General features: G+C 32.7%; 1 protein-coding gene across 1 annotated transcript in view; it reads right to left on the bottom strand.

Moving 5' to 3' along the window:
* The window catches only part of RhoGEF64C (Rho guanine nucleotide exchange factor at 64C), a 151,200-nt gene extending 139,598 nt beyond the window's left edge, over positions 1-11,602 (bottom strand). The window contains exon 1 of the mRNA XM_053750399.2: positions 11,253-11,602. The gene's annotated coding sequence lies outside the window, so the exon portion shown is untranslated. The remainder of the gene's footprint in view (positions 1-11,252) is intronic.
* Positions 11,603-14,491: the final 2,889 nt, after the last annotated feature.

Below are 14,491 nucleotides of genomic sequence, written 5' to 3'. Positions count from 1 at the left end.
GAACGGAGAGGTCCCGGGTTTGATCCCCGGTCGGGTCATGGTGGAAAATGATATTTTTCTGATTGACTCGGGTTTTGGATGTTTATCTATATAATGTATTTGTTATAAAATATAATATCATTGAGTTTGTATCCCATAATACAAGTCTCGAACTTACTTTGGGGCTAGCTCAATCTGTGTGATTTGTCCTAATATATTTATTTATATTTCATAGTATTTATTCAGAAATTAAACCTTGACATTATAGTCAAAATTGTAAGATTTTAAAGGACAGAAAAATGAACGGCTTTATAATGTCTTTCTCTAGTGTGGACTTTCCTAGTTTTTTCGATAATCATAGGATCATTGAAATATTTAATGACAAAGCATAATTAATGTTGTAATTATTATTGTGATAACAGCAAAAGCGTTTTTTTTTTCACAATCCAAAATAACAATCTAATTGTCCACACAGTAAATCAATAAAATCCCGGATTTCGCGATAACGTTAACATGTAAAAAGGTCTTCGGTACAACTAAAGATTTCCATACAAATTACGGTCAATACTCACTTTCGAAACGTGAAGCACATTGAAATTCGGCGGCTGCCATTGTTCGCTACGTTGTAACGTTTGAAAGAAATTGTACAAACTATACAGCTTACAACTCAAGGTTGGATTTTGTAAAACTGTACAAGTGATTTACCATTATGTACAAATACAGGAGTTAAGTACTACCAACTTTTGCCCGATACTTACTTTTGCGACAGAATTGGAAATTTTTACTTGTAAAACTATGGATAACTCGCGAACATGAAGGCCAGGCCTATATATATATTTCACATATATTTTTATTTACACATATATGTCGTTACGCGTAATTTTTGTTTTGCTAATAGGAAAAACATATTTTTTTCTACAAACTTGTCATTAGCCGTATACACCATTATGCGTGGAGTCGCATTGGGTTTGTCTATGGATAAAGCTTCTGAAATAGTAATGTTTCTAGCCAATGAGAATAATTAGCTGTTTATAGCCCTTTCCCTTGATTTAATTTTACAAGCAGCAGGAGTAGCTGGCGTTTAATATTTTCCTTTCTCTCCCGGATCAGCATAAAAACCAAGACAAAAAATAGGAGCAACAAAATTAATTCGATCGAATAAGTCGTTAAGCAAAACTTGAACTTTGCAGTTGCATCACCTCTCATTCATCAGTCACGAATTAATCTGGGTTGCAATTTATTATACGAATTTACGAACAAGAATAATCACTACCTACTCGAGTTATTTAAAGTATACTTATTGAAGGGTGATTGAGACATTACATTACCTTACTTACCTGTTTGTTTCCAAAGACCTACTCATGTGAGTAGGTTTTTTGTTGGAAACAAACAGAAAGTGAAAAACCTACTAATGTGTTACCTACTATGTGTGAAGAAGTAAACACAGCATAAATGTAGCCAGTATATACCTATTTAATTCTGCTTTAGAATATTTACAAAGAAGAGATGTATTTGCAATTTTTTTTTTAATAAAAACATAAATATACCTTTTCAGTAAATAAATATAAAATCTCAGTAAAATATCTGTGTTGTACATTTAAAACGAAAATCATGTATGTCCCATGTTGACGCGTTGACGCATTATCAATATTTAAACGAATATAAAATATTTTAAAGTTGAACATTCGGAGCGTACAAATCGAGTCCATTTAAGTGAAAGTTTTTACTAATAATAAATAATAATAAATAAATAAATATTAATTTTCTTTTTTTGTAATACGTTTTTAAAAGATCATAGTTATAAATTGATTTTTTTTACTTGTTTTGTTAGGTATTCATCAAGAAAATTGGTTGAGTAGATAATTTATAATAATTTCACATTTATTATGTTAGGATTAGTATAGGATATTTATATGTAAGTAAAATCACTTTATTGCACCAAAAACAATATTGTTAAAGTTTGAGATATTAAGATGATATCAAGATAAGATTAACAGTGAAAAATAATATAACAAAGTAGGTACCACTCCTTGCTTACGTAAGCGAAGATTGGTACTTTAAAGACAGTAAAAGCCTGGAAAGTCCAACCATATGATATGGTTTGCGACCAGAAACTTTTATAGCCTCGTACCGTCCTCAATGAAAGTATTTATTGCAGAAGAAAATTGAAAGTGAACTCTCTATTACAAATCAATGGATAGACACGGAGACGTAACTACAATTTTATGTAGGTATATGATGAGAAAATACTAGAAAGAGAAAATCGGCTAAAATTTGTCCATAAACTATTAAACAGCCCGACTTGAGTATCAGACTTTGCCATTCTTCATTTACATACATTGTTTATGATAAAATATTTTATGGATTCAAAATTCAGCGGCAAGCATGCATGAAAAGAGTTATGAGTGAGATAAACTCAACAGAAAAGAAAAAAATACTCGGGTGTAGAGAAAGCAAGTGAGATTTGTCTAGATCGTGGCATGTGAAGATCCATAGTCTCTGCAAATTCAAATTCAAATTCAAATTCAAATCATTTATTCAGAAATTAGACCTTCATAGGCACTTTTTCTCGTCAATCTTTAAATTTATAGTTATTTCTCACAAGCTAGAAACTACTGGCATTTCGGAACGACCACTGCTGAGAAGAAATGCCGAAAGAAACTCATTTGAACAGTGTTGGTCCCTATCATGCCAGATCGGCTTACCATGAGACCTGCTTACAGAAATGATAGCAGCATATATACGAAAGAGTATGTACGAAACGTTATAGCCGCGAATTGAACTGGAAACACAGTTCACTCACACTGGACAGATAACAGAGAAACAGATTTAGTAAATTTGCAATGGATTAAATTAATTTTCAACAGTCCTTTTTATGCTTGGCTCCACACTGTCGTCGGACAGTTTGCCAAACTTTGGCGTATTCGGTTAACATTGCTGGTTTTTCATATCTACACGCATTTGACATTTCTTATCAGCGTTTAATGAAAATACAAGATGATTGGTTTAATAGATGAAACATGAAGATGAAAAATGATTCCTCCTTTACGCCTATCTGAATGTGCAACAAGTGGATTAATTTTATATGTAATGTTAAATAATTTGTTTGACCCAAAATAATCGTAAACAGTAATAGTAAACTAATAGCAGTAATTACGCCATATTAAGGTATAATTATTACTAAGTAAATGCTAATAAACCAAATGACGGTTCCAAATTTAAACATTGCAGTTATTTTTAACACCTCAAATGACACAGCAACATGAATTACTTTAAAACACATTTAAGATGTCGTGCGAAAAACTTATGGCATTAATATAAATTGCATGGAATATTTTCGAGGTAATTCACATATTTGAGCCATTGTCAGACAGACAATACTTGCTACTATCAATGTTATCAGAACAATTGTACTAACATGTACTAGCATTTATATCACGAGATTTGAATGTGACTTTTCACAACATGTTTTGTTCAATCCAAGGTTGCACCGCAAGTTTCGCCCACAAAAATATATCTTGCTAATAATTCTAAAAATAAAAAATACGTCTAGATGTATCTATGCTCCAACGTCAGAATATGCTATTTTATACGTAAAATTCCTGAAAATAATAATATTTTTTTATAGATGTCAAAAACAATTCAAGGAACTTATATGGTAAATTTTATGACGTCAAAATGCATTCAAAATTTAAAGTTACTTTATATTGTCGTTCATATAAGTGTTTATTCAATTTCATTTGTATAATGTGAAATCATTTATTCTAATGGTTTCTGCCGTTGTCTCATCATGATATAATAAAAAAAAGAATTTTTTTAATTTTGGAATTTAGAATTATTCAATAAACGTGAAAACATTTTATTTTTCGCCGAGAACGCTGGCTGAAAATAAAATTAAATGTAAAATTCGTGTTTATCGCATATCGTGACACGGAATATGAATAAAAAAAGTCTATATTTAAAAGCGATTGCAGCATTTGAGCCAATAGCGACAGTGAATGCGGTGGTGCCGAGGCTGCTGCGAGGTCGAGCCGAGGTCCAATTGGCCGGCACCTCTAAACGGATTTTCTTTACAACTCACGAGTTTTTTCTTATTACGCCTTAGTTGCAGTTATATATCGGCAAATAGAGAAAAATAAAAACGTAGTTATTTATTTTTCCGTTAACTAAAACTTATTTACGTTGCATACGATTTTCGCTATTTAATGTTGATTATTTTTCAACAAGAAAGTAATATGTGAGGCGGAAGTTGAAAATTGTAAGATTGTAATTGCGAAAGTTTGTTTATTTATTTGTTACCTCTTCACGCTTTATCTACTCAACCAATATTCTTGAAATGTTGCATACATATAGTTAGGAATACGGAAAAGGAAATAGGCTTCCTATCATACCAAAAGTACAGCTCCCGTGGGAAATAAACACGAGCAGGCCGCGGGTAAAACCTATTTTTAAGTGCAAATATGAGTTTGTATATTTGTCTGTTACCTCTCCACGCTTGTATTTGTATAGTTAGGACACATCAGGAACATATACTCGTACAGGGGGACTTTCATCCCTGTAAAAAGTTACGGAACTAAGTGCAAAATCGAATCTAATCACCGCCTAGTTAAATCTAATCAGTCTGACATTGTAACACTACCGGATTCAAAGCAATTTGAGTTTTTAATCAACGGGCAGTTAAGTTTTTGTCTAGCATTTTAATTATAATTAGGTACGTCTAGTTAGTAATGTATTTTTTTAAATATTATGATTATGAACATGTTGTATTACGTGTTGTTAGGGTAGGGCTCGTATGGCTGAACGCCCAGGGCGCTGGATATAAAGGGGCGGTTTTAGATTCGTAGATGAGCCTTTATTATGGACGCAAAACACACCAGGCCGGATACAAAAAGATATACAAACGTAACCGGCCTCTTTTTACCACGATGCAATACCAAAGAACAAATCCCTTATTGATATTTCTCTAACAAAAAATTGTGTGACAATACGCGGGGCTGGGGCAGACGAATGAGGTAAGAAGTTCCACTACGAGTCCCCTTTTTTCGAATAGAAAACGAAATTAACCCCGCCTCTTTACGTGACGTCTGTACACATTTCATCGTAGCTTTGCCCAAATTGATAAACTGGGTCGCGCAGGGCGCTCTAGAAATACAGATAGCTAGCGCCGAAGAAACTTCGCCCTGGGCACTCGCACTGCGAAACTGCAAAAACCGTCACTGATTACGCATGAACGTGACAATTCTGAATTACCAATTCTGTGGCCATTTCAGTCTGCTGTCAGACAGTGAAACGTGTTCATTGGCAGCCATCATGTCGGCGTGGCATACCATACCTAATTGCTATACGTGCTTGGAAAAATCCAAAAACATGTTGATTTTTCTAGTTAGACATTACGTCGTTATGTACAGTCGTGATCGTGAGAAGTTCAGTGTTGTACAAATGTAGCTAGTCGATAACTCAGAATAAGTACTGTTTCCGTAGTTAAGATTGAGCTGGAGAGGAAGATCCAAGCGATGGAAGGAGTGTGTTAAGATGTTAGGATTTAAATAAATATGTATGAGAGGAAAATTTTGAAAAGAAAATATATTGTAAATGTTACAATTCTATCCAATTTAAGAATAAAATAACATAATATGAAACCAACCGAACTACAAAAACAAAATCTATTACTATTTCGTTTATTCCGGACTTTATACTAAAACTGTCTTTGATGAATGAATATTGGAAGTTAGTTAATAGAATTTTCTAAGTTATAAAATTCAGATTATCATTATTTTAAATTAAGTTAAACCTAAAGAGGAATGTTACACTTAATTGTTTCACTTTGTGCATACCTACTTATACAGTAAACAAAACGGATAAGACCTCCTTGGTCTAATTACGCTGCCCTTTTACTTCAAATCAACTAGGGTACAGAAAAATCCTCAAAATTTGATACTTCCTTTGTTTCGGTTTATAAAAACTGGACATAAAAAAATATTAATATTTTGAAATATTTTGCATATCAAAGCCAACGAATCATATCGCCAACCAGTTCAAATATCTAAATACCTAGTCTTTGCTTATGTAAACCTGTATATACCTATACTGAATTGAGATGAACACTTGTCTCATTTATTTTAAAAAATCGAGTAAAAAATAGAGCTGTATTATTTTAAAATACGCTACACATAAGTAATCCGATTCACATATTTTTGATCTATTTTTTTTTAATTAAACTTATCTGTAGCGTATTTTAATGTATGTTCGATTTGCCAGTGGGAGGCTTGACCGGGCCGCCTTGGAGTCGACGATCACACTATATTCTTAAATTAAAACATTATTCACTTTTCAAAAGTTGTTTTGTTCCTTTTTACTTAATTAAGTTTTCATAAATTTTGTTTAAAAAAATAAAAATAAATAAAATCATGTTTATTTCAGATAATTAAAATCCATACATGTTATTCACATCATAAAAAAATTCAAATCAAAAATAAAAATCACATTAAACACTCTTTATTAATCTATACCACCCTTCTTAAAATAAATCTCTATAAGGAAGAGATAATATATTAAATGATTTATATATATTACTGTTAGTGTCGTATCTGAAAATCTGAACGAAAATTTTGAAATGGTTGTCGTGATAATTCAGAATCACAGTTCAGAATATAATCTGAAAAAGACCACAAAACATTATATGTAAATATATTATACGGACATTTTTTTATCTCATGAAAATAGCTATGAAAATATATTGTATAAAAAAGAAGGTTAAGGCATCATTAAATGTTTTAAAATATTAATACAAAATCTGAAATAACGTTTTGTTTGACATTTAGGCTAGATTGAGGAGTTAAAAGCAGATCTTGACCTTTTGTATTAAAAGGTCGGATTCATTTTAAGACAATAAATCACGTTTTTCTGTATTTATTCTAATATTCCTTTGAGGATAAAATGGCTGATATATTTCGGCGGCCATTTTCAATCAAATCTGTCTGATTCAAAAGCAGTGATTGGATTGGTTCTATCCTACCGATATTTGGATGTTATTGGTCCAAATATCGTATTATACATTACATTAATACACATAATTATACATTATGTGTATTTTATATTTTTATTATCATCTATTATTATTACCTGATAATTAATAATTACGGGTAAACATATTTCTTTTATATATCCAAAATTTACAAAGTATATCTTAGTGCAACATACATAAGTACACATACTGTGAAAAAATTAAACTCCTGGAGTTGTCCCCGGTGTAGTCACATTGTAACTGAGATAACAAAAATGTTACATTGTTTGTATAATGAAGTCAAAGAGCAAGGCCAATCTAAAGTAAACATGTTTCGAATATTTTTGGTTTATCAGGTGAGAAGTAAAGGTGTGTTTACGTGGCTTCAGAGATGACATGCAATTAAATTGTTAACAGAAAATAAAAATGTCTATCAGGCAATTAAATTTCACATTTGTACACGTTAGAGTCTTCATTAACGCTGAATATTGTGCTTCATCCCGAGTCTACAAGTACAGTCGTTAGCACAATCTCCATATATCTAAATTCAAGGGAAATTCGCCTATATTACCGCCACATAGGTCTATACGTGCGATCAGTGTGCGTAGTGCGACTTTGCTATTTACATCTCACCATCGAGTCGATTCGCAGTGAGACGCAGCTAACCAATCACAATGCGCCACTGTGACGCAGCGACAACCACAATAGATAGTTAGAAGTGAAATGCCAACCGGCACTTCGCCCTCTGTACACGAATCTCTTAAGAATTTTATTATAAATACAATAAGTTCTCAGAGCAGTCTGTGAGAATATATCGGTTAAACAGCACGGGGTCGTGTACCCATGTGGAATTACCTTTATGCCACCCCGTGTTTGCGAACGTGTTTACACTCCCATAAACATAGAACCTTTGTCCTGATAACGGCATAGTTTATAGTCTGTGATACCACGTGTTTACCATTCTCCCGAGATAACATGGTGTCCTAATATGATATGCCAACTTTAATATCGCACGTAAACTTTGAAACACTACCTACAATAATAAACTAACACTACGTTTCTATTTTCAGGCTTCATTTTGCTATTGCACTATATTATTTGTAACTGAACCGTTTTTTTTTTTCGCTGAGTTGTATATTAATGTAGAAAAAACATTATATTCAAATTGGTTAGTTAAAGAAATACGAATTGATTTCTGTAGGTATCTAGTTTATTTTAAATGAAGTATATATTTTTAATGATTTTTGTCTATCTATCAAATAACTGGCTCAGAAACGTTGAATTACGTAAATGTAATTCATATAGGTATCTACTTAGTTAGATTATAGAATACTTTGATTTCCTAATCCTTGTTAGAATATTACTCCAATTTTTAATGCAAATGAAAAGTGAGTTTTTTTTTAATAATTCAGTCAACGTCAATAATCAGAAGACCGTCATAATATTACGTGACCAAAAATTGCGTGATGTGAATTAACGAGACTTACGATAAATTCAGGAACCTACAGAAATATTTTTGATCATCATATTTTATTTGAAATATACAGTACACTTTGTTCTTCAAATTTAAATGAGTAATTAAGTTAATAATAAAGGAATATAAATAATTTAAATAAAAATGTAATATCTAAATTTTCTATTTTTTTTCCTTATTTAAAATGTAACACTGTGCACAAAATTTATATTTTGGTTTCTATATCAATCAATTTAATTTTACTACAACTTAACCATCTTGTAGACCTTATATAAAGCCTATCGTAGTTAATATATAGAGCCAATCCCACAAAATGAATTATTGTGGTGATAAATAATATAGCTAGTCTTGTAACTTGTTAATGTCGTCACTGTCTGTCGCCGCACATTGCAATCTTTTGCACAACAACATTTTAAGCAAAATTTTTACATTCTTTGCCGTCTTTTAAGGATCGGTGATTATAAAACCGTTTCTTTTTTTAAATTATCTCATATTTGGCTCACCTGCCGAATAAGGATTTATTTCTTTTTTCGAATGTGTTTGTGGCCTAGTAATGTCACATTTCTTTTAAGCTGCTAGTAAAGGCATCTAACAGTAGCTAGCGACGAAAATGGCAACTTTGATAAATAATTCTATTTTATTAAGCTAAATGTATCGAAAGCTTAGCTTGTTGTAACCTACATTTCAAGATATTAATATTAAGTAAATAACAAACACAAAACTCCCTCAAATCCTAAATGGATTGCAAATAATTGACGAGAAAACATAAATTTAAGCACATTACATATTTACAAAGTATTTGCTGAATACACAGAATGTCAACAGGTATCAATTTGATTTATTGATCTTACTAATTGATAGAAAGTATGTACGGTGTTAAAAATAATATATATGATGTGCCAAAACATATCAGTAGTATCATTAACGAATACTTTTTGACGATTTCCACTTTGATTAATCAAATGACAGCTGCAGGTCAAACCTGAAACCGCGCTTTTTTAAATTCAGAACGTTAATTAAGGAACTGGCCTCGAATGTCTGTTTTTTTTTTTAAATTTGCATTTCGAAGACGACTAGAACAGAAGACGATCATTTAGAAAATATTATTAATGGTATTAAATACATATAGCTTGTAAATAAATTAATGTACCGGAAATAGCATCGAAGGATATTGCATCTAAATGAGACCGATATAATATGCAACGTGTGGATAAAATTATGTTTGATTTATTTTGTTGCCCTCACTGTAATTTTCGATTATTTAGTAAGCAATATTGAAGACATGCAATGTAATTATTATGTGTATTGCGTGAAGTCAATATATAACAACATTCCTCTAATTGGTGGTCAAAAAGTATTGATTGGTCTATGTACAGTATTTTTTTTTTATATTTTACATAGTAGATTATATAGATATTTAATATTCTTAATAGAATAAACACAAAGAAAATTACTAAAGAAGTTTAGAGATGCTGCTATTAGGCAACGCAGTTACATATCATAGAAGACAAAAACCTGACCGTTAAGAAAAAACAGATTTTAAAAAAGTAATAAGTATTAAAAAAAAACTAACGTACAAATAAATTCATCATTATTCGTTTAAGTTCAACCTTAAATGGATGTATACTAACAGAAGTCGACGCTACGGGATGAGTCAGAGTCCTTTTCACCCTTAGAACGAGTATTTTCTATAGAGCACGCTCTTACTCTTGTCCTTACATATTATAAAACAAAGTCCATTGTCGCGTCTGTCTGTCTGTTTGCGATAAACTCAAAAACTGATACATGGGTTTTCATGCAGTTTTCACCAATAAATAGTGTGATTCCTGACGAAGGTTTATGTTTATATTTTATTATGTTTTTATACGTGCGAAGCCGGGTCCGGCCGCTAGTTTCATTTAAATTCAGATCTGAATAGGGGAAAAGCATAGTCTTTTGTTTCTCCTCGCACACATATTATTAAAATCAATCGAATTTCTGTAAACTGGTATCCCAGTTTTTTTATTTATAAATGTGGGTTTGCAACCTGTCACTATTTTGTAATCTCTAACCCTTATTCAGACGAATGCAACCTTCGAATTTTTTGAATCCTGCTTTTGTCAACACAGTAAAGGATTCTCATAAGACATTAAAAATGTTTAGATACAATGAAAGCAAGACATATTATAGTATATTTGCATAAGATTTTTTGAGGTAAAAAATTAAAACATTTAAAAGGTTTTTTAAAGGTTCCTCCTCTTAGTTTTGAATATTAAATATATTACATTATTGTTAATTATTAAGGGCATTGAATAAAATGTATTTTATTTTATAGTTATTTAAAATTGAAACCTTCTTATTCTCTAGAGATAGTAAAGTCCTTTTAAAGCTCACGCTCTACTACCGAAACGAACTGAACTCTCAAGAATATTTTCCTAACATTGTCGTTTCTGGACGTAAACCTGTTTCTAGCATTTTTGTCTAAGACTTGACTCTATAGATATTTCTTTTGCATATTCATAACTCTATCTCTCATAACTCTATGAATATTCTCCAGCTAAGCTGACTAGTCTAAAATTATGTACCAAGAATTTGAGTGACAACTTTTACTCAACCAGTTATTTGCATGTATAAACCGAATCAATATTCACATATGTGTAGTAACTTTTAAGTATTTAATACCAACTTGTAATTCACGATGAGTCGCGCAGTTCGCGTCTCTATTTGTATGCGCTTCTGATAAATTAAATTGGACTTGTGTGAGAGCTTTCTCCGTCCAAAGTTATACAATAAGCATAACTGTAAATATCCGCTTACCTTTGCTTAGGCAAGTCCGTAAAATTCCGGTACACTGTTCAGATGAAACACTAGCACTTTGATTTTAGCGAGTCGATCGACCGTCGGATCTCCGCACCGTTATTCACGTCATATGTGTGTCAAATAACGAGAAAAATTCTCACAATCTCCATGCACTGATCAGGGGGAATCGTCAAAACACTGGCACAGCACTGTTTATTTTTTTACTAACTAATTTAAATTGGAATCACAACACTACTTTTTGAATTTGGAACGGTGCAGGAGTGCACTGCGCGATGCGCGCGCGGCCTTAGTTCGCTATCGGCGGCGCAAGCGTGTACGTTCGGCACTCTCTCGTCGGAGCGACTGGCGAAGCTGCCTTCACCTTAGCCGCGCGGCCTGTTTCGCAACCGAGCGGTTTCCTTGCAGTTGCATAGCAACTGTTTCTGTAGAAAATGTTTGCTGATGCCGCGCCATAGGCCGCCGATTGGACGCCGTATTTATTTTCTTTTAATAGACAGTTGACATTTCGATTGTACGCTCCTAAATAGACGCTCGGCTTCATAGTTGCTTTATAGCTATCGACATTGCAGACAGAAAACGAAATAAAGGTCCTATAAAGAGATATTATCTATACGAATTTGTGTGTTTCTAAATAAAGCAATACCGGCTTTGTAAATTATGACGACAATTTTTAGTTGTGGCTATTTTCTGCTGCAATATTAAGTATACCTACTCAGGCTGCAATTTATTATTTATCACGGTAATACCAAATTAATGAAAAATCTAATAGGCTATTTTAATTTTGGAAGCCAGTCGCGAACCTACCAGACGTTAGAGTGTGCTGTATCCTTGGGACCCCAAACTCATGGGCCCACAAAACCTGGCCAGCATCTTCTTTTTCATTACAGTCACACACTCATCATTCGTTGCGTTTAGTTCAATTCGGCAATTCTTCAATTTTTTTAGAATACTATATAATATAAAATTTGACGTGAAAAAGTGCCTGTGATGGTCTAATTTCTGAATATCCTGCTATGACTTTGACCTTGATTTTGCACACCTAACAAAACATAACATCAGGGTCTATGGTTACTTATACCAATAGGTTCATTATTATTACGTAGGTAGTAATAGGTAGGTATTCCTTATAAATTATCAATCGCATTATTGCGGTTGCACCAGTCAACTTGAGAAGAAAAACGCAAAATTAAGCTTTGCGTTTTTCTGAGTTTGTCTCGTCAGCCTCGCCCAGGTCAAACTTGTCTGGCGCAACTCACCCTTTACTGTCTCATAACATAACACAAGTCTCGAATTAACTTCAAGCAGCTAAGTTAATCTGTGTGTGTTCATGATTTGTTCATGTAACAACGGAAATATGTATCCAACATATTTATTTTATTTATTAAGTACACAAACAGACGCTTACAAAAGCGCAGCATACAATTGAACAATAATAATAATTGGATCAAGTAAATGTCCAAAATCGACGTGCGATATGTATGTACGTAAAGAATGGTACGTAAGTATGAAACATATTGTGAATGGTGATCTATCAAAAGAGACGTTTTCTAAATATATTTCGCTTCATTTACTAACAAATGTCAACTGCATTCCGTCAATTCTGAGCTGGGCGTGTTTAATGTGTAACCAATGATATGGAAACAAACTTGTTTCGACAGTTTTTTGTTGCACGATAGTAAAGTTCCTACATACATATTTTAAATTTTTTTTTTGTCAATGATAAATTAATATTATGTACAGTCAACAGCACATTAACCTACCAAATTCATTGCAAAATCGCCGCTATTACCGCGCCATAGAGGTTGTTGCAGGGTAACTTAATATGCTGTTGACTGTACCACGACTGGCGCTTAGTTTTTGCAAAAAAAAAACTAGTATATTAGGAAATATCAGGATATATGATTGAAAAATCATAATTAACTACACAGTCTTTTCCAACTTTAAGTGCGACCCCACATACCTACTACATGTTGTATGTTATGTGGTTGAAAAATATACGCCTTACAAAGTAACCAAAAAAAAATTATAGGATTAGTGCTTCTGCGTGGCAAAGTGTAAGTAATTTTCCTTGCATTTGTCGTAAAAATAATGTCTGAACTCTGGATTTGGCGTCGATGAAGTCATGTCTACACTCTAGTATGGTTTACAAAACAAGCAAGGAAAAATTACGACATGTTTTTGGCCACGCTGTTAAATGTACTGAGACGACGGGACGAGCGCGAGCCCTCGATACGGGAACGGGAAGAATATTCACGTCCAGAAATCCAGAGTTAATTATGCCGTGTTATACAGGCGGAGTGAAACATGAAAATACACGAAGCATTTTATTCCTAATTTCCCATAAGTTCTTCTTTTGCGTACACGTATTATTTTTTGTTAGAGAATTAGAGAATAAAAATCTTTGTGATCATAGTACTTACACATTATAATGCCATAAGATCTTTAGAAGATTTATCTAAACTATTTTATTAGAATCTGTTAGCTCAAATTCCGGGTACAGACCTCCATACATCATTCAAGTCATTAATATTCATATTCAAACCACTTTTACTAGTGTTATCCGCGGATAGAATTTCAAAACCTTAGAATGCTAAATCAGCACGTGGCGAAATAGCTTTTTAATTAGAACAGCGTGTTGTGTCTTAATATCGTTGTTTGTCTTTTAATATCTATGGCACGTAATTAATTTTATTTATCACGAAATTAGATTAACATATACAGTGTCACGTCTTTATCACTTACGGGATAGACAGAGCCAAGAGTCGTGATACCTGAAACTGATTACAGGTCGAAATTAATTTGCGTCTTGCGTCTACTGTCACTTGCGATATTCGTAAAAGTAATATTAGATGCCTTCTTAGCAATAGGGCATTATTATATTAGAGAGAATAGTGCTTAATAACAATGAGTACAAATTATTCTATTACCTTGTACCTACATCTCAAAATATCATATAAGAATATATATAATAGCAACCACTTAGTTTTTGCCCGCGGCTTCGTCACCGTGAATTTCCCACGAGAACATTCATTTCTCGGGGTTGAAAGGTCCTTCTTGTCTTTCTCCGTACTTCAAACTATATGTACTTATGCAAAATTTCAAAAATATTGTATGTGCAAATAAACCGTGAAGAGATAACAAGCAAACTTACTTTCGCATTTATAATATTAGTTAGGATAACCTTACTACAGTTCAATGTGATTCTATGACCTACGAAGAGTCTAATAGAATCCCAT

This window comes from Plodia interpunctella, chromosome 10, assembly GCF_027563975.2.
Source record: "Plodia interpunctella isolate USDA-ARS_2022_Savannah chromosome 10, ilPloInte3.2, whole genome shotgun sequence".
Classification (NCBI taxonomy): Eukaryota; Metazoa; Arthropoda; class Insecta; order Lepidoptera; family Pyralidae; genus Plodia; species Plodia interpunctella.
This window is presented reverse-complemented; position numbering and strand designations above follow the sequence as displayed.